General features: G+C 37.4%; 1 long non-coding RNA gene across 1 annotated transcript; it reads left to right on the top strand.

Moving 5' to 3' along the window:
• Positions 1–245: 245 nt before the first annotated feature.
• On the top strand, positions 246–12922 carry LOC118498921. The gene is made up of 3 exons (XR_004901412.1): positions 246–256; positions 9840–9843; positions 12775–12922. It is a non-coding gene; the product is annotated as an uncharacterized LOC118498921 (long non-coding RNA).
• The last annotated feature ends 8578 nt before the right edge of the window (positions 12923–21500 follow it).

The raw sequence follows: 21500 nt of genomic DNA, 5'->3' as shown, positions 1-21500 counted from the left end.
GATTGGGAATGAGAGGGGCAGAAACCTGAAGAATCATATTTCTGAAATTCTCTGTTATTTCATTTCTGTTATCTTTCCCCCTTTTACTGTAAATTTGGTTAATTAAATAAAATGACTGTACATATATCTATTATTTAAAAAATAAATGATATAGATTCTAATTTAAATGAGCCATGGTGTTTTAAGAAACTGCTAAATCATTATCCAGAATAGCTATACCTTTTCACATTTCCACTTGCCATGTATACATGACCCAGTTTCTCCACATCCTCACCAGCATTGACATATAAACATAACCTTAAAATTAACCCTAACTATAAATCCAAACCTAAACCTAATCCCAAATCTAATCCTAAATCTACTTCATTTCTAACGCTAACTTTAACCCCAATTCTAACCTTAACACTAACAACACACCTAAAACTATACCTAAACCTAACAACCTTAACCCTAGCCCTACCCCACACTGAAACCAATCCGAACCCTAAACCCAAACCTAACTTTAACCGTGAACCTAAACACAACCCTAATGTTAACACAAAGTCTAACCACAACCCTAACCCTAATCAAAACCCTAAAACTCCTAACCTAAACTCAACCCTAAATGTAACACTAACACTACCCATACCTCTAACACCAGTACTCTAATTTTAACCCGAACCTGTCCCTAACCATAACCCTAATCTTAAAATATAAACCAAATACTAAACCTCACTCTAAATTTAAACCTAAGTCTAGCCTATAACTAATCATAACCTAACTTTACCCCTAATTTAACCCAGTACTTAACCCTACCTGAACCCAAGACTTACTCTAAATACTAACTCTAAAACAAACCCTAAACATAATCTTAACCCTAAACCTCAATATAACCCAAAGCATAATCCTAATGCTAACACTAATCCTAACTCTAATTTTAACCCTAATCAACACTCTAAACCTAACATCCCCTAAACTAAACCTACTTGAACTCTGAACTTAACCCTAGCAATAATCCTAACCCTAACATAATAAACCAACCCTAATCTTAATCCTAATCTTAAACATGACTCTAAATATAACCCTAACCTTAAACCTAAATCTAACCCTAACTTGACCCTAAAGTTAAACTTAAACCCTAAGCCAAACTTTAAATCTAACCCTAATCCACACCCTAAATGTAACCTTGACACTGGCATAACCCTAAAATGAGCTCTAACCCTAAACCTAATTCTAATCCTAACACTAATCCTAACACTGATTTGAACCCTACTATTAACCCTAAACATTACCATAACCTTAAACATAACCCCGCCCTAACCTAAACCTGCCCTGCTGCTTCTTACCCTGAACCTAGTGCTAAACTTATTTCCTATCCTACAACTAAAACTAACCATAACCATAATCCTAAACCTAAAACAAAAATAAAAAATAACATTAACCTCAATGTTAAAATTAACCATGAAGCTAATCCTATTCTTGACCCTAACAATAATCCTAACGCTAAAACTAAACATAACCCTAACCATAAACTTTAAATATGTTATTTTTAAAACTAACCCTAATGCCAAAACCTAAAAATAAATCTTAACACTAGTCTTAACCCTCTGCATAAACCTCAACCTGCTTCAAAACCTCACACATAGCCTAGCTTTAAGCTTAAACATAACCATAATCCTGACTTGAACCCTAAAACTAACCTTCAAACTAAACCTAAACCCAAATTTATTTTTTACTTACTTACTTACTTATTTATTTATTTTAGAGAAACAGAAGAAGGGATAGGAGAGATGGACAGACTGACAGACACAGATTTGTTCTTCCATTTATGTATGCATCCATTAGTTGCTTCTTGTATGTGCCCTGACCAGAGATTGAACCTGCAACCTTGGTGTATCAGGATAACACGCTAACCAACTGAGCTTCCCAGCCAGGGCCCATTTTATTTTTAAAAATTATATTAAGTTTATTGGGGTAGCATTGATTAATAAGATTGTTTCAAGTGTACAGTTCTGTAATATTTAATATGTCATCTATATATTGCATTGTATGTTTACCACCCAGTCTTTTTCCATCACCATATGTTTGACCTCCTTTACCCTCTTCTATCTCCTCTCCATCCCTCTTCCCCTTCGGTAACCACCATTCTGTTCTCTGTATCTATGAGTTTGTTTTGTTGTTTGTTTGATTTGTTCATTTGTTGCTTTTTGTTTTATGTCCCACATATGAATGAAATCATATGGTTCCAAACCCTATGTCTTTTTCCACCTGACTTATTTTGCTTAGCATAGTATTCATCCATGTTGTTACAAATGGCATTATTTCACCTTTTCTTATGCTTGAGTAGTATTCTTTATCCAATCATCTAGGGAAGAGCACTTTTGTTGTCTCCATGTCTTGGCCACCATGAAGGTATGGGTGCATATATCTTTATGAATAAATATTTCCAAGTTTTTTGGGTATATACCCAGAAGATGACTTGCTGAGTCATATGGTAGCTCTATTTTTAATTATTTGAGGATGAATATACTGTCTTCCATAGTAGCTGTACAAATTTACATTCCCACCAGCAGTGAATGCAAGTTCCTTTTTCTCCACAACCTCTCCAACATTTCTTATTACTTGTCTTGATGATGGCAATTCTAACAGGTGTAAGCTGGTATCTCATTGTGGTTTTGATTTGCATTTCTCTTATAGCTAATGAAGCATCTTTTCATATATCTATTAGCCATTTGTATGTCTTCTTGGGAGAGATTTCTGTAGGTCCTCTGCCTATTTTAAATTGAATTGTTTTTTGTTATCGAGTTGTATGTTTTTATATATATATTAAGTTTATATATAAAAGTTTACTTAAAAATTTACTTATAAAAGTTTATATTACTTTTATTAATATATAATATATATTAAGTATATATACTTTATATTAATAGATATAAGCTTTATATAGGTATTTAAGTTTAATCTTTATTGTATTTTTCCATTACTATTTAGTCCCCTTATACCCCTCTTCCCCCAGCAATCACCACACCATTGTCCATGTCCATGAGTCTTTCTTCCTTTTTGTTCAATCCCTCTACCCCCTAACTCCCCCCGCACTAGCTGTCATCCGCTCTCTATCTATGAGTCTGTCTCTGTTTTGCTTGTTCACTTTGTTCATTAGATTCCACACATGAGTGAAATCATACAGTATTTTTCTTTCTCTGATTGGCTTATTTGACTTAGCATGATGTTCTCCAGGTCCATCCATGCTGTTCCAAAGGGTTAAATTTTCTTCTTTTTTACAGCCGAGTAGAATTCCATGGTGTAAATGTCTCATAGTTGTTTTATCTACTTATCTACTGATGGACACTTGGGCTGCTTCCATATCTTGGCAACTGTAAATAATGCTGAATGAATATAGGGGTGCTTATGTTCTTTCAGATTAGTTATTTGGGTTCATTTGGATATATTTTCAGATGTGGGATTGCTGGGTTAAAAGGCAAATCCATTTTTAATTTTTTGAAGTATCACCATACTGCTTTCCACAGTGACTACACCCGTCTGCATTCCCACCAACAGTGCAAAAGTGTTCCCCTTTCTCCACATCCTCACCAGCACTTGTTTGTTGATTCATTGATGATGGCCATTCTGACAGATGTGAGATAGCATCTCATTGTGGTTTTAACTTGCATTTCTCTGATGATTAGTGACATTGAGCTTCTTTTCATATGTCTATTGGCCACCTATATGTCCCCTTTGGAGAAGTGTCTGTTCAGGTCCTTTGCCCATTTCATTTTTAACTGAGTAGTTTGTTTTTTGGGGGGAGGGCATTGAATTTTATAAGTTCTTTATAAATTGTGAATATTAACCCCTTATAAGATCTATCAGCAAATATATTCTCTCATTATGTGGGTTATCTTTTTATTTTGTTTATGTTTTCCTTTGCTGTGCAAAACCTTTTTGGCTTGATGTATTCCAATTTTTTAATTTTTTCTTTTATTTCCCTTGCCTGGGGAGATGTATCTGATAAAAAAAAATTCTATGAGCAATATCCAAGATTTTACTGCCTGTGTTTTCTTTTATGAATTTTATGGTTTGAGGTCTAACATTTAAGTCTTTGATTCATTTTTAATTTATTCTTGTGTGTGGTGTAAGAAGGTGGTCTAGTTTCATTTTTCTGCATGTATCTGTCTAATTTCCCCAGCACCATTTATTGAATAAACTGTCTTTATCCCATTGTATGTGCTTGCTTCCTCTGTTGAATATTAATTGACTACAAAGGTGTGGATTTATTTCTGGGGTCTCTGTTGTGTTCCATTGATCTACGTGTCTGTTTTTATGCCAGTACCAGGCTGTTTTAATTACTATGGTCCTGTAGTATTGTTTGATATTAGGCATCATTATTCCTCCAACTTTGTTCTTCTTTTCCAAGATCACTGTTGTGATACAGGGCCTTTTGTGGTTCCATATAAATTTTTCCAATATTTGTTCTAGTTCTCTGAAATCATTGGACTCTTGAAAGGAATTGCAATTTATTTTAGATATTAACCCCTTGTTGGAACTGTTGTTTGCAAATATCTTCTCCCATTCAGTTGGTTTTCTCTTTGTTTTGTTGATAGCTTCTTTCATTGTGAAAGAAAGTAGTTTTCTTTCACAAACTAAAACTTTTAGTTTGATACAGTCCCACTCATTTATTTTTGCTTCTACTTCTCTTGCCTTTGTGGACCTAAACCCAAATTTAAACCTAATTGCTAATTCTAACAAAACCCTAACCTCAACCATAATCTGAACCTATCCCTAAATTTAAATCTGGTTCTAACACTAACTCTAAACTGAATGATAACTTTCCCCATTATCCTAGTACTAAACCTAATTATAAACATAATCCTAACAAAACCCGAACCTCAACCATAATCTGAACCTAACCCTAAATTTAAATCTAGTTCTAACACTAACTCTAAACTGAATGATAACTTTCCCCATTATCCTAATACTGAAACTAATTATAAACCTAACCCTAACCCAAAACCTAAAACCTGAAACCTAACCATAATCCTAAAGCTAACTCTAAGCTTAAATCAAAACCTAACCATCACCATAACCATAAAACTAAACCTTAACCTTAACCTTAAACCTGTATTGTCACCCTAATCCTAATCCTATTCTTAATATTGAATTTAACACTGACACTAACTCTCAATCTTGACAATAACCCTGAATGATTACTTTAATTCTAATCCAAGTTACAGCCCTAACTTTAACTTTAACCATACCATAAGATCACCCTAACCTTACTCCTTAACCTTACCTTTTCCTTTACTCTAAACCAAAATCTAATAGAAAACCTAACTCTGCCTCTAATTAAACTCTAAACCTAAACTTAACTATGACACTGGCCTTAAACCTATTTCACTAACCCTAACACTAAACCTAACACTAACCACAACCATAACCCTAACCCCATCCTTAACCTTAAACTTAACTGTAATTATAACCATAGCTATAACACTAACATGAAATTCTAATCCTAAATTCTAGTGCTAACTCTAAATTTCAACCAACCCAGAGCCCTCACTCTAAGTCTTACCATAAACCTGATGCTAACCATAACCTTGACCTAACTATAAAAAACCCTAAGACTCAACCAAAACCTAACTCTATCCCTAATTTTAGATTCACCTCTAACACTAACCCTAACACTAACTGCAACCATAAACCTATTACCCTAAACTTTAATTGTAACCGTAATTTTAAGCCTAATACTAACACTGACTCTAACACTAACCCTAATCTCTAATCTTAATATGAAATGCTAACCCTAATTTTAAATCAAACCCTAATGTTAATCCTATCCCTATTACTAACACTGACCTAACCCTAAACCTAAACTTAACCCTAATATTATACCTAAATTCTAATTGTAACGTTAACCCTAACACTAATCCTAACTTTAGAATCAACACTAAACCATAACCCTAAATCCTAACCCTAACAAAACCGACACTAAAATTTATACCAATTTTGACCCTACCACTACCACTAAAGCAAACATTAAACCTAACCCTAATCCTACAAGTAAACCTAAACACAACCCTAACTGTACACCTAATGCTAAAACTTACACTAACCCTAACATCAGCATCATGGTGGATTGAGAAGACTCCTTGGTGTCTCCCTTTAAAATCACAACAAATGGGACAACTGTGACTCAACAAAGGATTCCTTGCTCCACAACTGAACATGTCTGAGAGGTCCACACTTTGAGACACCTGAGGGCGGGCTTATCAGAACAAGCAGAGGAGGCAGAGATGGGGCCCACTCAGCTGACAATGGTGGTGAGAAAGGAGTCAGACTGCAGCCCTCATGCAGCGTCCTGGAGGGCCAGAGAGGCAGAAGTAATGTTCCATGCTGAGATATGGCACAGCAGTAGGGTGGCAGCAGACTGGCACCATTACTAGAAAGAAGGCAAAGCCACAGTCTCTTGACCCTTCCCCCCACCTCACCGTTGTGGTGGAACCTGGCAGAGGCAGTGGAGATGGCACAGACAGCACAGTATGGCTGGTGGCCTCTGGTTACAAAGAGGAGAATAGGAACTCCCCAGCCCGGATCCCCACCACTGGCCACATTACACCTCAGAGGTGGACACTGAGATGGAGGTGACCTGGGCTCAGAGGGAATGCACACTGCTTTGGGAATATGGGGCATTTTCCACTGTTGAGGTGACGTTGCCACACAGATCCTGGAAGCCGGTTAGAGAAAACAAGCACTTGCACTATTGCACCATCTACTGGAGAACAAGAGAAAGATCACTTATCAACCTGCTGAATTGTTAAGAGCAAAATAGTACCTAAAATTATACAGGTTTCAAATGTACAGTTTTATAACATGTCATCTGTATTTTGTATTGTGTGTTCACCACCCCTCAAATCTTCTTCCATCTCTGTATATCCTCCCTTTACCCTTTTCTCCCTTTCCCCACCCAATGTCACCCCAATAAATGCACAATAAATGAACAAAGATACAAACAATCCTAAAAAGAAAGAGTTCACTACCTCAAATGCCCAGGCAGAGAAACAATCCATCAAGTACCAAGGTAATGAAGTAGTTCATGAAGAAAATAAGATGTCTCCAGAAGCCAAACTCAAAGATTGGAAGACTGATTTACATGACAGAGAATTTAAAACTGCAGTTATGAAAAAACTCAGGTACAAGAAAACTCAAAAAGGTAGTTTGATAAACTCAGGAATAAAGTCAGTGAATGAAAGGAGTTCTTTACCAAAGAGATTGAAACCATAAAAAGACACAAACAAATTCTGCAGCTGAAGACTTACTAAATGAGTTAAGGAATGCATTGCAGAGCATTAGAAACAGAGCAGACCAGGTAGAAGAAGGAATTAGTGAGCTTAATTATAGAAATCAAGAAATGACTCAGTTGGAAGAAGAAAGAAAATTGAGTTTAAGAAAATGAAAGAATCCTACAAGAGCTACCTGACTTCATTAGAAAGAGCAACATAAAAATAATGGGTATGCCAGAAGGAGAGGAGAGAGAGAAGGGAACAGAGAAATAATTTAAAATAATCAATAAGAACCTCCCAACCTCATGGAAAAAACTGGACCCTTGAATCCCAAAAGCTAATACAACACCTAAATCATTTCAATGCCAAAAGACTTTCTTCAAGACACATTATTTGAAAATGCAAAAAGTTAATGACAGAGAAAGAATTCTCATCACAGCCAAGGGGGGAAACTGTAACCTACAAAGGAAATCCCATTAGATTATCATGAGATTTACAGTTCTGCTGTAAATATTCAAATATTTGAATACAGTTGTGATGAAATATTCAAAATATTGAAAGAGAGAAATCAGAAGTCAAGAATAACAGATCCAGACAAGTTATCCATTAGATATAAAGGAGAGGTAAATGTTTTCTCAGACAAACAAAAGCTGAGGAAATTTACTGCTACAAGACCTACATTACAAGAAATGTTGAAAGGAGCTCTTATACCTGAACCAAAACGACACAAGCAAAAGATTGCAACACTATTTCAGAATAGGAAATTAAACAATAATAACCTAGTGGTTAAAAGGAGAAAGCATTTTTAAAAGACTATAACCTCAGCAATTTGGAAACAAATGCACATAAAAAGCGATAATTTGTGAAAAAAAAAAAAACATAAAAAGGAGATGGCAAAAAGGACTGAGCGTACACAGATGAGTTAAGATAAGATGCACTTGGAAGAAAAAGGACTATTGTACCTATGAGACATTTTACACAAACTTAGTGGTAAACAAAAAACTAAATTCCAAAACTGAGGAAAAAAGTGTTTTTAAAAAAGGAAATGGGAAAAACATAATAGAACACTGCCAAACAAATAGCACACAGAAAAAGAAGAGGGAAAATGGATTACTACAAGGTCCAAGCAAAAATAAATTTGAGAACTGACAGTAATTATATGACTTTGAAATTTCAAACCAAAATTTTGAATTTCTGGACTTTTTTTTAGGTGAATGACCCATGGGTCCTCCAACTCTAACATTTGCCAAATTTAACTCATTAGCTTTCCATGCAAATTTACTCCTATTGGATTTCAAACTAAAACCTTGAAAACATTTTCAGTTTCTTTCCTTCTCTCCCTGTTATGAGGCAATCCATCACAGTAAAGATTTTCTCCCTGAAGTCATCTTCAAAATCAGAATGCATTCTTGGGGGATCTAAGCTGGCTACAGAGAAGCTAGAAACTCTGTCCACCTACTCTCAGACCCAGACTGGTCTTGCAGCTAAACCACAGGGCAATCAACTCAAAAATCCAGCTAAGAGTGAGTGAGAGCTTGTATGAGTGACTGTGTATGCAGACAAGTGCGTGGGGTGTGTGTGTAAGAGGGCAAGAGCCTGCCCACCTGCAGGAAACTCAGAGCAGGCAGTCTGCGCTCTCGTGGTGGACCAGCTGCTGCTGCCACTGCCCAACTCAGCACTTCTGGCTGTGCAGATTTGGGGCAGGAGCCACTTTGAAGAATTAAAGATATCCCTCTCAGGAAGAAACCTCCTCCAGAGTGCCTGTACCTCAGTGTCCACATGTGTCTCTGTGTCCTCCACCCTGGCAAGGCCATGCACCCCACCACATCCAGGAGCCAGTATCTGGGGACTGCAGTAATTACTGGGGGAGGAGCTGTCACCTCCCTGATACTGGGCACTACTGGAACTGTGAATGGGAAGAAATTTGACTGAGGAGGCTGCAGTTAAGCTCAGGAGCTTAAGAGCTCTGGGGGCAAAGAGAGAAGGCCAGGGTGGTGCTGGCTGCAGGAATAGTGTGGCTGGAACAGGCCCACCTGAGGCTGGAAGGAGGGGTGAGAGCAATCCACCATTGCCCCGTGTTATAGTAGCACTGCAGGACTTCCCAGCCCCATCTGGGAGAGATCCGAAGAGAAACATTATCTAAAACTGTTGGGGTCTCTGGCAGGCTGTGGCCAGCCCTGACTGTGAAGATTCTGGGCTTTTTGTGAGGTGTTCATGGAGAACAGGTGCCCCAGGGCCCAACGCGATAGTAAGGGGGCCACACAAAACTTTTAAAAGAGGAGCTGTGGCAAGACTCATGACTCAGCAGGGACCACATGATCATGTGTGCTTGTGTGTACATGTGCACAGCAGTTCTGAAAACAAAGAGGGATACAGTCACACTGGAGGCACTTTGGGACCTGATCCAGCATGGCTGGCAAGCAGGAGACTGTGCAGAGTGGCAAGTTCTGACTCAAGTCTCCTGCTAGAAAGGCAGGATGGGGACTAGATGACCAGGAGCTGAATGCTTGAGATTCACTGCAGCTATGCAGGTCCCCTCACAGGCAGCATGCCTAATCCCCACCTGCAGGATTACAAGCTCTGCAGATCAGTGAGGCCAAGCTCAGGGGTCCCCTGTTGGGCATATATCCACAGGGGAAAGCTAAAAGCTCTGAAAGGGCCCTTTCTACGAGACACTAGGAGCTACACTGTTCCTCGGGCCCTGATCCACTGAAATCAGCAGAGCAGAGAGACTAGAGGCTGGTGCAACAAGAGGTGTTCAGGGCCCCACTTAGCTTCTGCACCTAGACAGAGCTGCTATCTGTACCAAGCAGGAAAGAGCTGCTGCTTCCACACAGATAGGCCCCTCACAGGAAACAGACAGCTGATTCACCAGAAACCATACAATATTGGAAAGAATCTGAGACAGACCAAGTCATGTGGTGAGGGAGCTGGTAAACACTCCCAACATCTTCCCTGAAAACTGAACAGGGCCCCTTGGGGGCGACCCAGGGTTCCCACTCTCCAGATCTCTGTAGAGGACCCCTCTGGAGAAAGGTGGAGAAAGTACTGGCAGTCCTCTTGGGTCATTACTTGAACCATTCCTGGGTCCTGGGCTGATGGAGAGCCAGAGGGCAGAATGTGGGGACCAAGCAAATCTTAAGGAGACAGCCACAGACTGTGGCTACCACAGGCTGTGGTAGTCTCAAACAGGCTATTTAGGGCCAGCCTATGACACCATCTGACATTACCAGGAGCAGACAGTGCACCAGTACAACAGTATATAAGACATGGTGGGCAGTCTGACTCTCAGATAGTCAGCTGGAGGGAAAAACCCAAAGAATGATCCAACAACAACCAAAACTCAAACAAGAGGGCCCAAATAAATGGCATAAAGGGCATCCCAAGAGCATCAAATTCAGGAGATCAAGGAGACTGGACTACTGAAACACACAGGTCTCCTACCACAGATGGGCATACCACAATGTAAGGGAATCAAAGCAGATAAATATAACAAGCAAAAAAGAAGGAGAAAGAAAAGAAGAAGAAGAATCACCTAAAATGGGGAGAAAAAGAAACAACTTCCCATTGAAAAGAAAGGAGGAATCCTCAGGAGTACTAAATGAAATTAAATCAAGCAATCTATCAGATATTGAGTTCAGAATGAGTTCAAAATAATGATTATAAGGATGCTAAAGGAAGTCAGTGAGAACTCCAAGGAACTCCATGGAAGATACAAGAAACTTACTGGCAACTATATCACATGAAAAATGACATAGGAACTATCAGTAAGAGCCAGAAGGAAAGGAAGAATGCAATTTTTGAAGTGAAGAATACACTAGAAGATATTAAAAGTAGGCTAGATGAAGCAGAAGATTGAATCAGAGAGATGGAGGAAAAGGTAGGAAAAAAACTCCCAGACAGAGCAATGAAATGAAAAAATATTCAAAAAGAACAAGAAGGGTTCAATGGAGCTGCAGGACAATGGGACATGTAGCAATATTTGTATCATAGGGATACCAGGAGGAGAAGAGGAGCAAGGGATAGAAGACCTGTTTGAAAAAGTAATAACAGAAAACTTCCCTAATTTGATGAGAGATAAAGTCACACAAGTTCAGGAAGCACAGAGAGTCCCAATCAAGATGAACCCAAAAAGGCTCACTGCAAGACTCATCATAATTAAAATGGCAAAATTTAAATACAAAGAGAATCTAAAAGGCAGCAAAGGGAGAAACAGCTAGTAAAATACAAGGTAGCTCCAATAAAGTTTCCAGGGAATTTCTCAACAGAAACACTGCAAGCCAGGAGGGAATGGCAAGAAATATTCCAAGTAATGAAAAGCAAAGGCCTGCAACCAAGATTACTCCACCCAGTGAGGCTCTTGAAATGAAAGGTGAAATAAGGAGTTTCCCAGACCAACAACAACAACAACAACAAAAAAAAAAAAAAAAGAGAGAGAGAGAGAGAGAGAGAGAGAGAGCTAAAAGAATACACCTCCACCAAACCAGCATTTCAAGAATTGCCAAAGGGACTGCTTTAAGATGATGAAGAAGAAAGCTTGAGAGAGAGAGAGGAACACAGATACAAAGGGGAAAATGGCAATGAATAAGTACCTATCAATAACAACCTTAAATGTAAATGGATTAAATGTTCTATTGAAAAGACATAGGGTAGAGCCAAATTGCTCTCCTTGCCCAAAGGAGAGGAATATTACAAGCTTCAACACAGTGTAGAATGAGGAATCTAAAAGGACAGATTGGAGTGCTATGGCCACCAAAGGTCCAGGATGTGCCTACAGAGAAACAGAAGCTATTTTCTGCTTAAACTGAAAATGTCACCTGCATTATTAAGCCTCTTAGAAGCACAAACAAGGTCTTAGTTGCTTGAATTTAACCTTCTCAAATCTGTCCTAATGAGAGAAGAAAGGAGAGAGGAAGGGAGAGATAAAAACATTGTTGTGAGAGAGAACATCAATTGGTTGCCTCCTGTATGTGCCTGGACTAGGGATCATATGTTCCTGGATCAGGGATTGAACTTGTGACCTAGATTTCTGTTGAGTAACTGGTAACTGTTGAAGGCCTTAAGAGCAAAGCCAAGGTTTCCTGAGGAAGGGGAAATTCTGCCTGTGCATTGTGGTTTCAGTTCCTGCCCAGGCATTTCCAGCCTCATCTTCCTGACAGCCTGCCCTGAGAATTTCAGACCCGCAAGCCCCCACAACTGCTGAAGTCAATTCCTTAAAATAGATCTTTCTCTCTCCACAGACATACACACACACACAAGCATGTATATATCACATTGGTTGTGTTTCTCTAGTAGAACTGACTTGCTAAACCTCTGAAACTAGTAAACAAGACTAGAAACTAGTGCTCAGCTCCCTCTTCTCTATGAAAACACTCCTTTGAAGAGCTTAACTTTTTAAAATTGGCCCCCCACATCTGAGGTTATATTTACTATCCTACTTTAAACCTCTCCTTTCTTACTTGTGTGATTTCTTTATTTCTTAGTAGTCCCAAATTTAATAAAGTACCTTGCACAAAAAAAGAGACATAGGGTAGCTGAATCAGTAAGAAAACATGATCTGCGTATATGCTGTCTATAGGAGACCCACCTCAGAACAAAAGATCTACACAGGCTGAAAGTGAAGGAATGGAAAAAATATTCCAAGCAAATGAACATAAAAAAAAAACAAACCCAAAACCCTGTTGTAGCAATACTTATATCAGAAAAACTAGAGAGAGAAAATCATAAAAAGAGACAAAGAAGGTCACTGCATAATACTTAAAGGAATAGTCCATAATGAAGATATAACCCTTGTAAACATATATGCACCCAACATAGGAGCACCTAAACACAGAGTCCAACAGAAGTAATGCCATTGAGTGTTGTTGGTAGGGTATGTGAATGTCTCATCAAGACGGACAGCAATTTGAACATTTTACCTAAAATGTCATATGGTATACTTGAGTGTGATATTGTTATGTTACAGAATTACATGTGTATGATTTTATAATAAAATATTTTATGTAATAAAAAGGGTCATTATTTGTGCCATACCCTGTATAAGGTAAATCTTGGAGCACTTCAAGAAAGATATTGACAGCAACACAATCCTCATAGGGGATTTTAACACCCCACGGTCAAAATGGACAGATTTTCCAAGCAAAATATCAACAAAGATATGGTGGCATTGAATGACACTCTAGATCAAATGGACTTAATTGATATATACAGAACTTCCACCCCAAAGAAGCAAAATATATACTCTTTTCAAATGCACATGGAACATTTTCAAAGATAGATCACATGGGAGGACACAAAATAAGACTTAACAAATTCAAAGAAAATTGAAACCATATCAAGCATTTTCTTAGATCACAATGGCTTGGAACTAGAAACCAACCTCAAGGAAAACACTCAAAAATATATAAATACATGGAGACTGAATAACATGCTACTAAATAATGAAGGGCTTAACAATGAGATCAATGAAGAAATAAAAAAACTGAAAACAAATGAAAATGAATACATAAAAGTCCAAAACCTATGGGACACAGAAAATGTAGTCCTGAGAGGAAAGTCCATAGCAGCAGAGGCCTACCTAAAAAACATAGAAAATCTTAAATACACAACCTACACCTACCAGAATCAAAACAACAACAAAAGCCCAGAGCAAGTAGAAGGAAAGAAATAATCAAGATCAGAACAGAATTAAATGACAGAGACAAAAAAAAATCAAAGTATCAATAAATCCAACTGCTGGTTTATTGCAAAAAAATTGACAAACATTTAACCAGACTCATTAACAAAAAAGAGAGGATCCAAATAAATAAAATTAGAAACAAAAAAGTAACAACTGATACCACAGAAATACAAAGGATTATAAGAAATTAACACAATTATAAACCAAGAAATTGGACAACCTGGGTGAAATGTGTATATTTCTTGCAACATATAATCTTCCAAAGGTGATTCAAGAAGAAGCAGAAAGCCTGAATAAACTGGTAACAGCTAGTGGAATTGATGTAGTAATCAAAAAACTCCTGGCACACAAAAGCCCTGGACTGAATGACTTCACAGGCAAATTTTACCAAACATTTGAAGAATAAACTAACTTCTATCCTACTCAAACAATTTCAAAAAATTCAAGAAGAGGGAATACTCCCCAGCTCTTTATGAGGCCAGTATTATCCTATTCCAAAAACCAATTAGAGATACAATAAAGAAAGAAAACTACAAGCCAATATTTCTGATGAAGATAGATACTAAAATCCCCAACAGACATTGGCAAACCAGATCCAGCAATACATTAAAAAAAATCACACACCATAATCAAGTGGGCCTCATCCCAGAGATGATTTGTAAATATTCACAAATCAATAAATGTAATATACCACATAAACAGAAGACAAAAATCACATGATCTTATCAATAGATGCTGAAAAAGCATATGATAAGGTCCAGCACCCATTTATGATAAAAACACTCAGCAAAGTGGGAATAGGGGAGGCATATGAAAGCAAATAAAGGCCATATATGAGAGACCTACAGCCAACATCATACTCAATGAGCAAAAAATAAAAGATTTCTCCTTAAGATCAGGAATAAGACAAGGGTGTTTGCTTTCACCATTTTTATTCAACATAGTATTGGAAGTGCTAGTCAGAGTTATCAGAGAAGAAAAATAAAAGACATCCAAATCGGAAAGGAGGAAATAAAACTCATGGTTTGCAGACGATATGATAGTGTACATAGAGATCCCTGTAGAGTCCACCAAAAAAACCACTCAACCTAATAAGTGAATTTGGCAAAATAGCAGGATACAAAGTCAATATTCAGAAATTGAAGGCATTTCTGTACACCAACAATGAAGTATCAGAAACATAAATGAGGACAAAAATCCCATTTGCTATAGCAACAAGAAAAGTAAAGTACCTAGGAATAAATTAAACCAAGGAGGTAAATTCTGTTGTTTTTTGACTACATGTAGTCAGAAAACAACAGAGCACTGAAGAAAGAAGTTAATGAAGATACAAATATATAGAGACACACACTGTGTTCATGTATTAGAAGAATTAACATCATTAAAATGTGCATACAACCCAAAGCAATCTACAGATTCAATGCAATCCCTATTAAAATACCAATGGCATATTTTACAGATAAAGAACAAATATTTCAAAAATTTATATGGAACCAAAATGACCCCAAATAGCCTCAAAATCTTGAGAAAAAAAAAAGTAGGAGGGATCGCAATACCTGATATCAAACAATGTTACAAGGCCACTGTAATCAAAATAGTCTGGTGCTGGCATAAGAACAGACACATAGATCAATGGAATAGAATAGAGAACCCAGAAATAAACCCTAGTCTCTATGGTAAGCTAATATTTGACAAAGGGGGTGGGGACATACAATGGAGTAAAAATAGCCTTTTCAACAAATGGTGTTGGGAGATCTGGACAGGTACATTCAAAATCATGAAACTAAACCACCATCTTACACCATACACCAGAATAAATTCAAGATGGATAAAAGACTTAAATATCAGTTGTGACACCATACAAGTCCTAGAGGAGAACATAGGCAGGGAAATTTCAGATATTCCACACAGCAATATTTTTCACTGATATGTCCCCTAGAGCAAGAGACATAAAGAAAAGAGTAAACAAATGGGACTTTATCAAAATAAAAAGCTTCTCCATGAGATCTTTTCTTTCCATGACTAAAGAAAGCATCAGGAAAATCAGAAGGGAACCAAATGTATGGGAAAATATATTTACCAAAGATACCTTGGACAAGGGTTTGATCTCCAAAATATACAAAGAACTCACATGATTCTACACCAGGAAGACAAACAATCCAATTAAAAAATGGGCAAAGGACCTGAGCAGACACTTCTCCAAGGAGGACATACAGAGGGCCCAGAGACACATGAAAGGGTGTTCAGCATCACTAGCCATCAGAGAGATCCAAATTAAAACCACAATGGGATACCACTTCACATTGGTCAGAATGGCCATCATTAACAAGTCAGCAAACAAGAAGTGCTGGTGAGGTTTTGGAGAAGAGGGAACCCAAGTACACTGCTGATAGGAATGCAGACTGATGCAGCCACTGTAGAAATGTCCTCAAAAAACAAACTAACTAACTAAAAATGGAACTGCCTGTTGATCTAGTGATTACTGCTGGGACTATACCCTAAGAATTCTGAAACACCAATCCAAAAGAACCTATGCACCCCTATGTTCATAGCAGCATTATTTACAATAGCCAAGTGCTGGAAACTGCATAAGTGCCCATCAATAAATGAGTAAATTAAAAAAACTGATACATTTACACAATGGAATACTATGCAGCAGATAGAAAGAAGGAACTCCTACCCTTTACAGCAGCATGGATGGAACCGGAGAGCATTATGCTAACTGAAATAAGCCAGTTGGTGAAGACAAATACCATATGATCTCACCTATAAGTGGAACCTAATCAACAAAACAAACAAATGAAGAAAAAAGAACTAGAGACGTGAAAATAGAGAACACACTGACAGTGACCAGAGTGGAGCGGGAAGGGGGCTAGTTGGGGGAAAGGAGGGAAAGGCTCAAGTCAAGGAACATGTATAAAGGATCCATTGATAAGGGCAATGGAGTGGGAATTGTCTTTGGGAGCAGGGATTGGACAGGTCAGGGGAGAGTGACAGAGTAGGAGCAAGAATTTGGACAACTGTTACTGAACAACAGTAAAAATATCTCTTTAGTAGAGGTAGCACATTGATTTTGATGATCAAACCAATCTTACATTCTCAGATAAACTGTATTTTTTAAAAAATTATTATTCTTTTTATATATTGGCTAATTTCATTTGCTCCTACTTGTTAAAAAATTTTGTGTTTATATTCAGAAGATAGAGGTCTGTAATTTCCTTTTTTGTAATGTTATGGTAAGCTTTTGGTATTAGGAATATTCTGGCTTCATAAAGAAAGTTATAAAATGATCTCGCTTTCTCTACAGTCAGAAAAAGTATGTGTAGGATTGGTGATATTTTTCATTAAATATTGTGTTGAATTCACAAGTGTAAACATCTGTGTCTATGGTTTTCATTTTTGGAAGGATTTAAAAGAATTCAATTCAAGCTGGCCCTTGAACAACACAGGTTTTAACTGCGTGGGTCTACTATATGTGGATTTGTTCTTTTTCTCTTTTTCCTGTTTATTGAATTTATTGTGGTGACACTGGTCAACAAAGTTATACAGGTTTCAGTTGCATGATTCTACAACACATCATCTGTACACTGTAATGTGTGTTCACCACCCCAAGTCAAGTCTCCACGTGTGATAATTTATCCTACATATACCCTCCTCACCCCCCTGCCCACAATCACCATGCTGTTGTTCATGTCCATGACATGATCATGGACATGATTTTTTCAATAAATATAAAGTCATCTCTCTGTAACCCCAGGATTCACATCTATGGATTCAACCAACCATTGATGGAAAATAGAATTTTTTGTCTATGGCTGAGAATCCCAGGTATGTGAGGACCAGTTTATATATGGATTTTTGAGTGCATGGTGGGTGTCAGCCACCATAACTCCCGTCCCCTGTTTGTTCAAAGGTCAATTGTACTTTGATACATATATTGCTATTCAGATTTTCTGTGTCTTCTTGTGTCAGTTGTGATGAGTTTTATTTTTCAGGAAATTCATCTCTTTTATATATAAGATATCAAAATCCAGGTATAAAGTTGCTCACAGTATTATTTTTTATTCTTTTAATTCTTTACAATTTGAGATGACAATGCATTTTTAATTCCTGCTATGATGATTTGTGATTTTTTTCTTAATCAGCCTGGCTAAAAGTTTATTTTTGTTGGTTTTTCGAAGAATTAGCTTTTAGCTAAACTCCATTTTCAGGTATTTTGCTTATTTTCTTCTTACTACTTACTTTCTTTAGAATTAATTTGCTCTTCTTTTTCTACATTCTTAAGGTGAAAATGAGGTCATTTATTTTAGATCTTCTTTGACAGAAGGTGAAGGGATTGGTCAAGGAACATATATGAAGGACCCAAGGACACAGACAATGGGGTAGGGATTGACTAAGGAAGTGGGAGGAGGCAGGCTGCTGGGCAGAGGGAAGTGAAGGAGGAAATAATTGGAACAACTGTAACAGCATAAACAATAAAACAAAAAATATTTGAGACATTATCAATGAAATAAAATGTGTGGGCTTTTAGAATCTTGATTTCAACAAAATAACTGTAAAAATATACTTTTGAGATAATCACAGGAATTTAATATGGATTGAGTATTATATGATAGAAATTGTTTTTCATTGTGTTGGGTATCAAAATGACATTATTTATATTACAAAAACAAAGGCTATGTATTAGATACACATATCGAAGTTTCTATAGGTGAAATTATATAATGTCTGAGGTTTGCTTTAAATTCCTTCTTTTGTGGAAGAAATAGGTGAATAAAAGCAGCAGAATGTTGATAATTGTTGAAAACAAGTGGTGAGTCCATGGAAGTACTATCTAATTTTGAATATGTTTAAATTTTCCATAATAGTTACTGTGTTTTATTTTTAAATCAGAGGACTTTCATTCCAAAAGTAGAAGGTGAGCAATGCACAAGGTGTTAGTTAAGTTTTTTTTAATCTTTGGATTTCAGCAACTTTATTGTGATTTGCTTAAGCATGATTTTCTTTGAATTTAACCTATTTGGGTTTGCTGTACTTCCAAATCAATAAATATATCTTTCATCACATTTGGGAACTTTTGGCCACAATTTTTTAAAAAATATATTTTGTCCCCAACCCTTTCCTTGCTATCACTGTGACCATTCCGTGTGGTATAAACCATTTTAAAAAATTGTCTGACAGGATCTTGAAGCTCTGCTAATTTCACTTACTTTCATTATTCTCTGTTCTCCTGTTGGTCTATATTCAACTTCACTGACTTCTCTTTTATCCAGTGACATAATTTTTTCAGATATTGTATTTTTTTCAGATATTGTATTTTTCAGCTTAAAAATTTCCATGTAGTTACTTTTAAAATTTCTATTTCTCTACTGAGAAATTCTATTTTTTATTTATTTTAGTGTATTTCATATTACCTCATGGAGATTAGTTATGATAGCTTATTTAAAGTCTTTTATAATTACAAAATATGCATGATATTGATATTCTGCTTGGAATCTGTAGATTATATTCACCCTTTAGAATTGGTCACATTTTCTTGTTCCTTTACATGATGAATAATTTTACATTGTATTTTAGACTTTTTGACTTTCATGCTATGTCCTCAGTCCTATTATAATATTGTAAGAATATTGATTTTTTTTTTTTGTTTTGAAGGCAATTGACTGTTAGGTTAAAACTGTAACTTTTGGAAGGATTCAAGTTGGTGCTGCAGTAGGTAGAAGCTATACTCACCTTCTCTCAGGATTAAACTGGGATTACAACTAAAATATAGAGCAATCAACCTGAATAGCCAACTGAAGACTAGCTGAAGAGGAGTCTTATAACAAGGATTTACAGAAGCCACATACAGACAGGAAAGAAGTAGAGACTCACCATGGGTGGTAGGTGAGATTCCAGGGTTCAACTTCAAGGGTTCCCCTTGAGAAGTGTGGGATTTCAACTCTATACCAGACTCCCCAGCCCAGAGCATGAGAGCTGGGAAGAGGCAACAACATGACATCTGGCTGTGAAAATCAGTAGGGATTCTGGCTGCCAGGAAGTGATGGCAGTGAGCTAGCGGCACAAGCACCCTCTTAAAGAACCAACACACAAAATATCATTCATAGCCACTCATTCTGGGCTCCAGAGGATGGAGGACAGAGTGAACTAGTATTGTGTGAGTGGCTCTGGGGAGAGAGCAGAGGGATAGCCACCAGGAACCCTATGTTGAGTTATTCTGCTGCATCGCAGATGCCATCTTTCTTGGATAGAGCTTGCCCCTCCATGTAGAATCAGCCTGAGAAAATGCAGTAGTCTGACCCTCTGGACTCCTGGTCACCCCACCTTGTGGAACTCACTCCCTGCTGAGGAGCTAGCTGCCTGGACTGGAGTGTACAGGTCTGAGCAGACTCAGGGGTTATCAGTGCCTGAATTATGTGGCTTTGGGGTGGAGACCACAGCCCTCCGCTCCCCCTTGCTTGACCAGCACTTTCTACTCTCCTGACTCCTAGTATCCCTACACTCCTGAGATTGGCTCCTAGTAGACTTTGGGAAATACAGTTGAGTGACTCTAGGATGGTAGAACTTTTCCCTCACATGCCAACCATTGTAGAGCCTTTCATTTGCTCAGCTAAATCTTGGTATTTTGGGGCCCAAATAGACTCTACTGGCCTCATCCTGATGAGACCCTAGGACCCCTGCCCCATGACAAAGTTGTGTGAGCATCCAGCAGGTGGCAACTAGACTTGGTATACCCTGGAACATTTGCTGAGTGGTCTTAGACCCAGTACTGGCATCAAGTTTAAACCTGTATCAATTTGGTGAACATGACTCATTCCTATGGTTACTCACTGAGAACCTTCCTCATCCAACTCATGTACCACCACAGGTTGTTTCTGTGACTAGGCCTAACAGGCAGCCCAGAAGGTAGAGGCAAAAACCGAAAGCATTTCCCTTAAGACAGGGATGTCTACTTTCACCACTCTTATTTAACATACTACTGGAAGTCCTAGCCATTGCCATCAGAAAAGTAGAAGAAATAAAGACATCCAAATTGGAAAGAAAGAAGTAAAACTTTTATTATTTGCAGATGACACAATATTGTATATAGAGAACCCTAAGGACTCCACCAAAAAACTACTAGAACTATTAAATGAATTCAGTAAAGTAGCAGAATATAGAACAAATATCCAGAAATCACTTGAATTTCTATACACTAACAATGAACTATCAGAAAGGGAAGCTAAAAAAAACAATTTCATTTACAATTGAATCAAAAATTAAATAGGAAAAATTTTAGCCAAGACCTGTACTTGGAAAATTGTAAGACAATGAAGAAAGAAATGGAAGAAGATGCAAACAAGTAAAAGCATATACTGTGTTCATGGATAGAAAGACTTAACATCATTAAAATATCTATAATACTCAAAACAATCTATAGATACAACATAATTCCTATTGAGATACTAATGGCATATTTCACAGACCTATGCCAAATATTCCAAAAATTTATATGGAACAACAAAGGCCCCAGCTAGCCACAGCAATCTTGAGAAAGAAAAACAAAGTGGAGCTATCATGTTACCTGA

This window comes from Phyllostomus discolor, chromosome 2 (genome assembly GCF_004126475.2).
Source record: "Phyllostomus discolor isolate MPI-MPIP mPhyDis1 chromosome 2, mPhyDis1.pri.v3, whole genome shotgun sequence".
NCBI lineage: Eukaryota > Metazoa > Chordata > Mammalia > Chiroptera > Phyllostomidae > Phyllostomus > Phyllostomus discolor.
The sequence above is the reverse complement of the archived record's forward strand: the minus strand, read 5'-3'. Positions and strand labels throughout refer to the sequence as shown.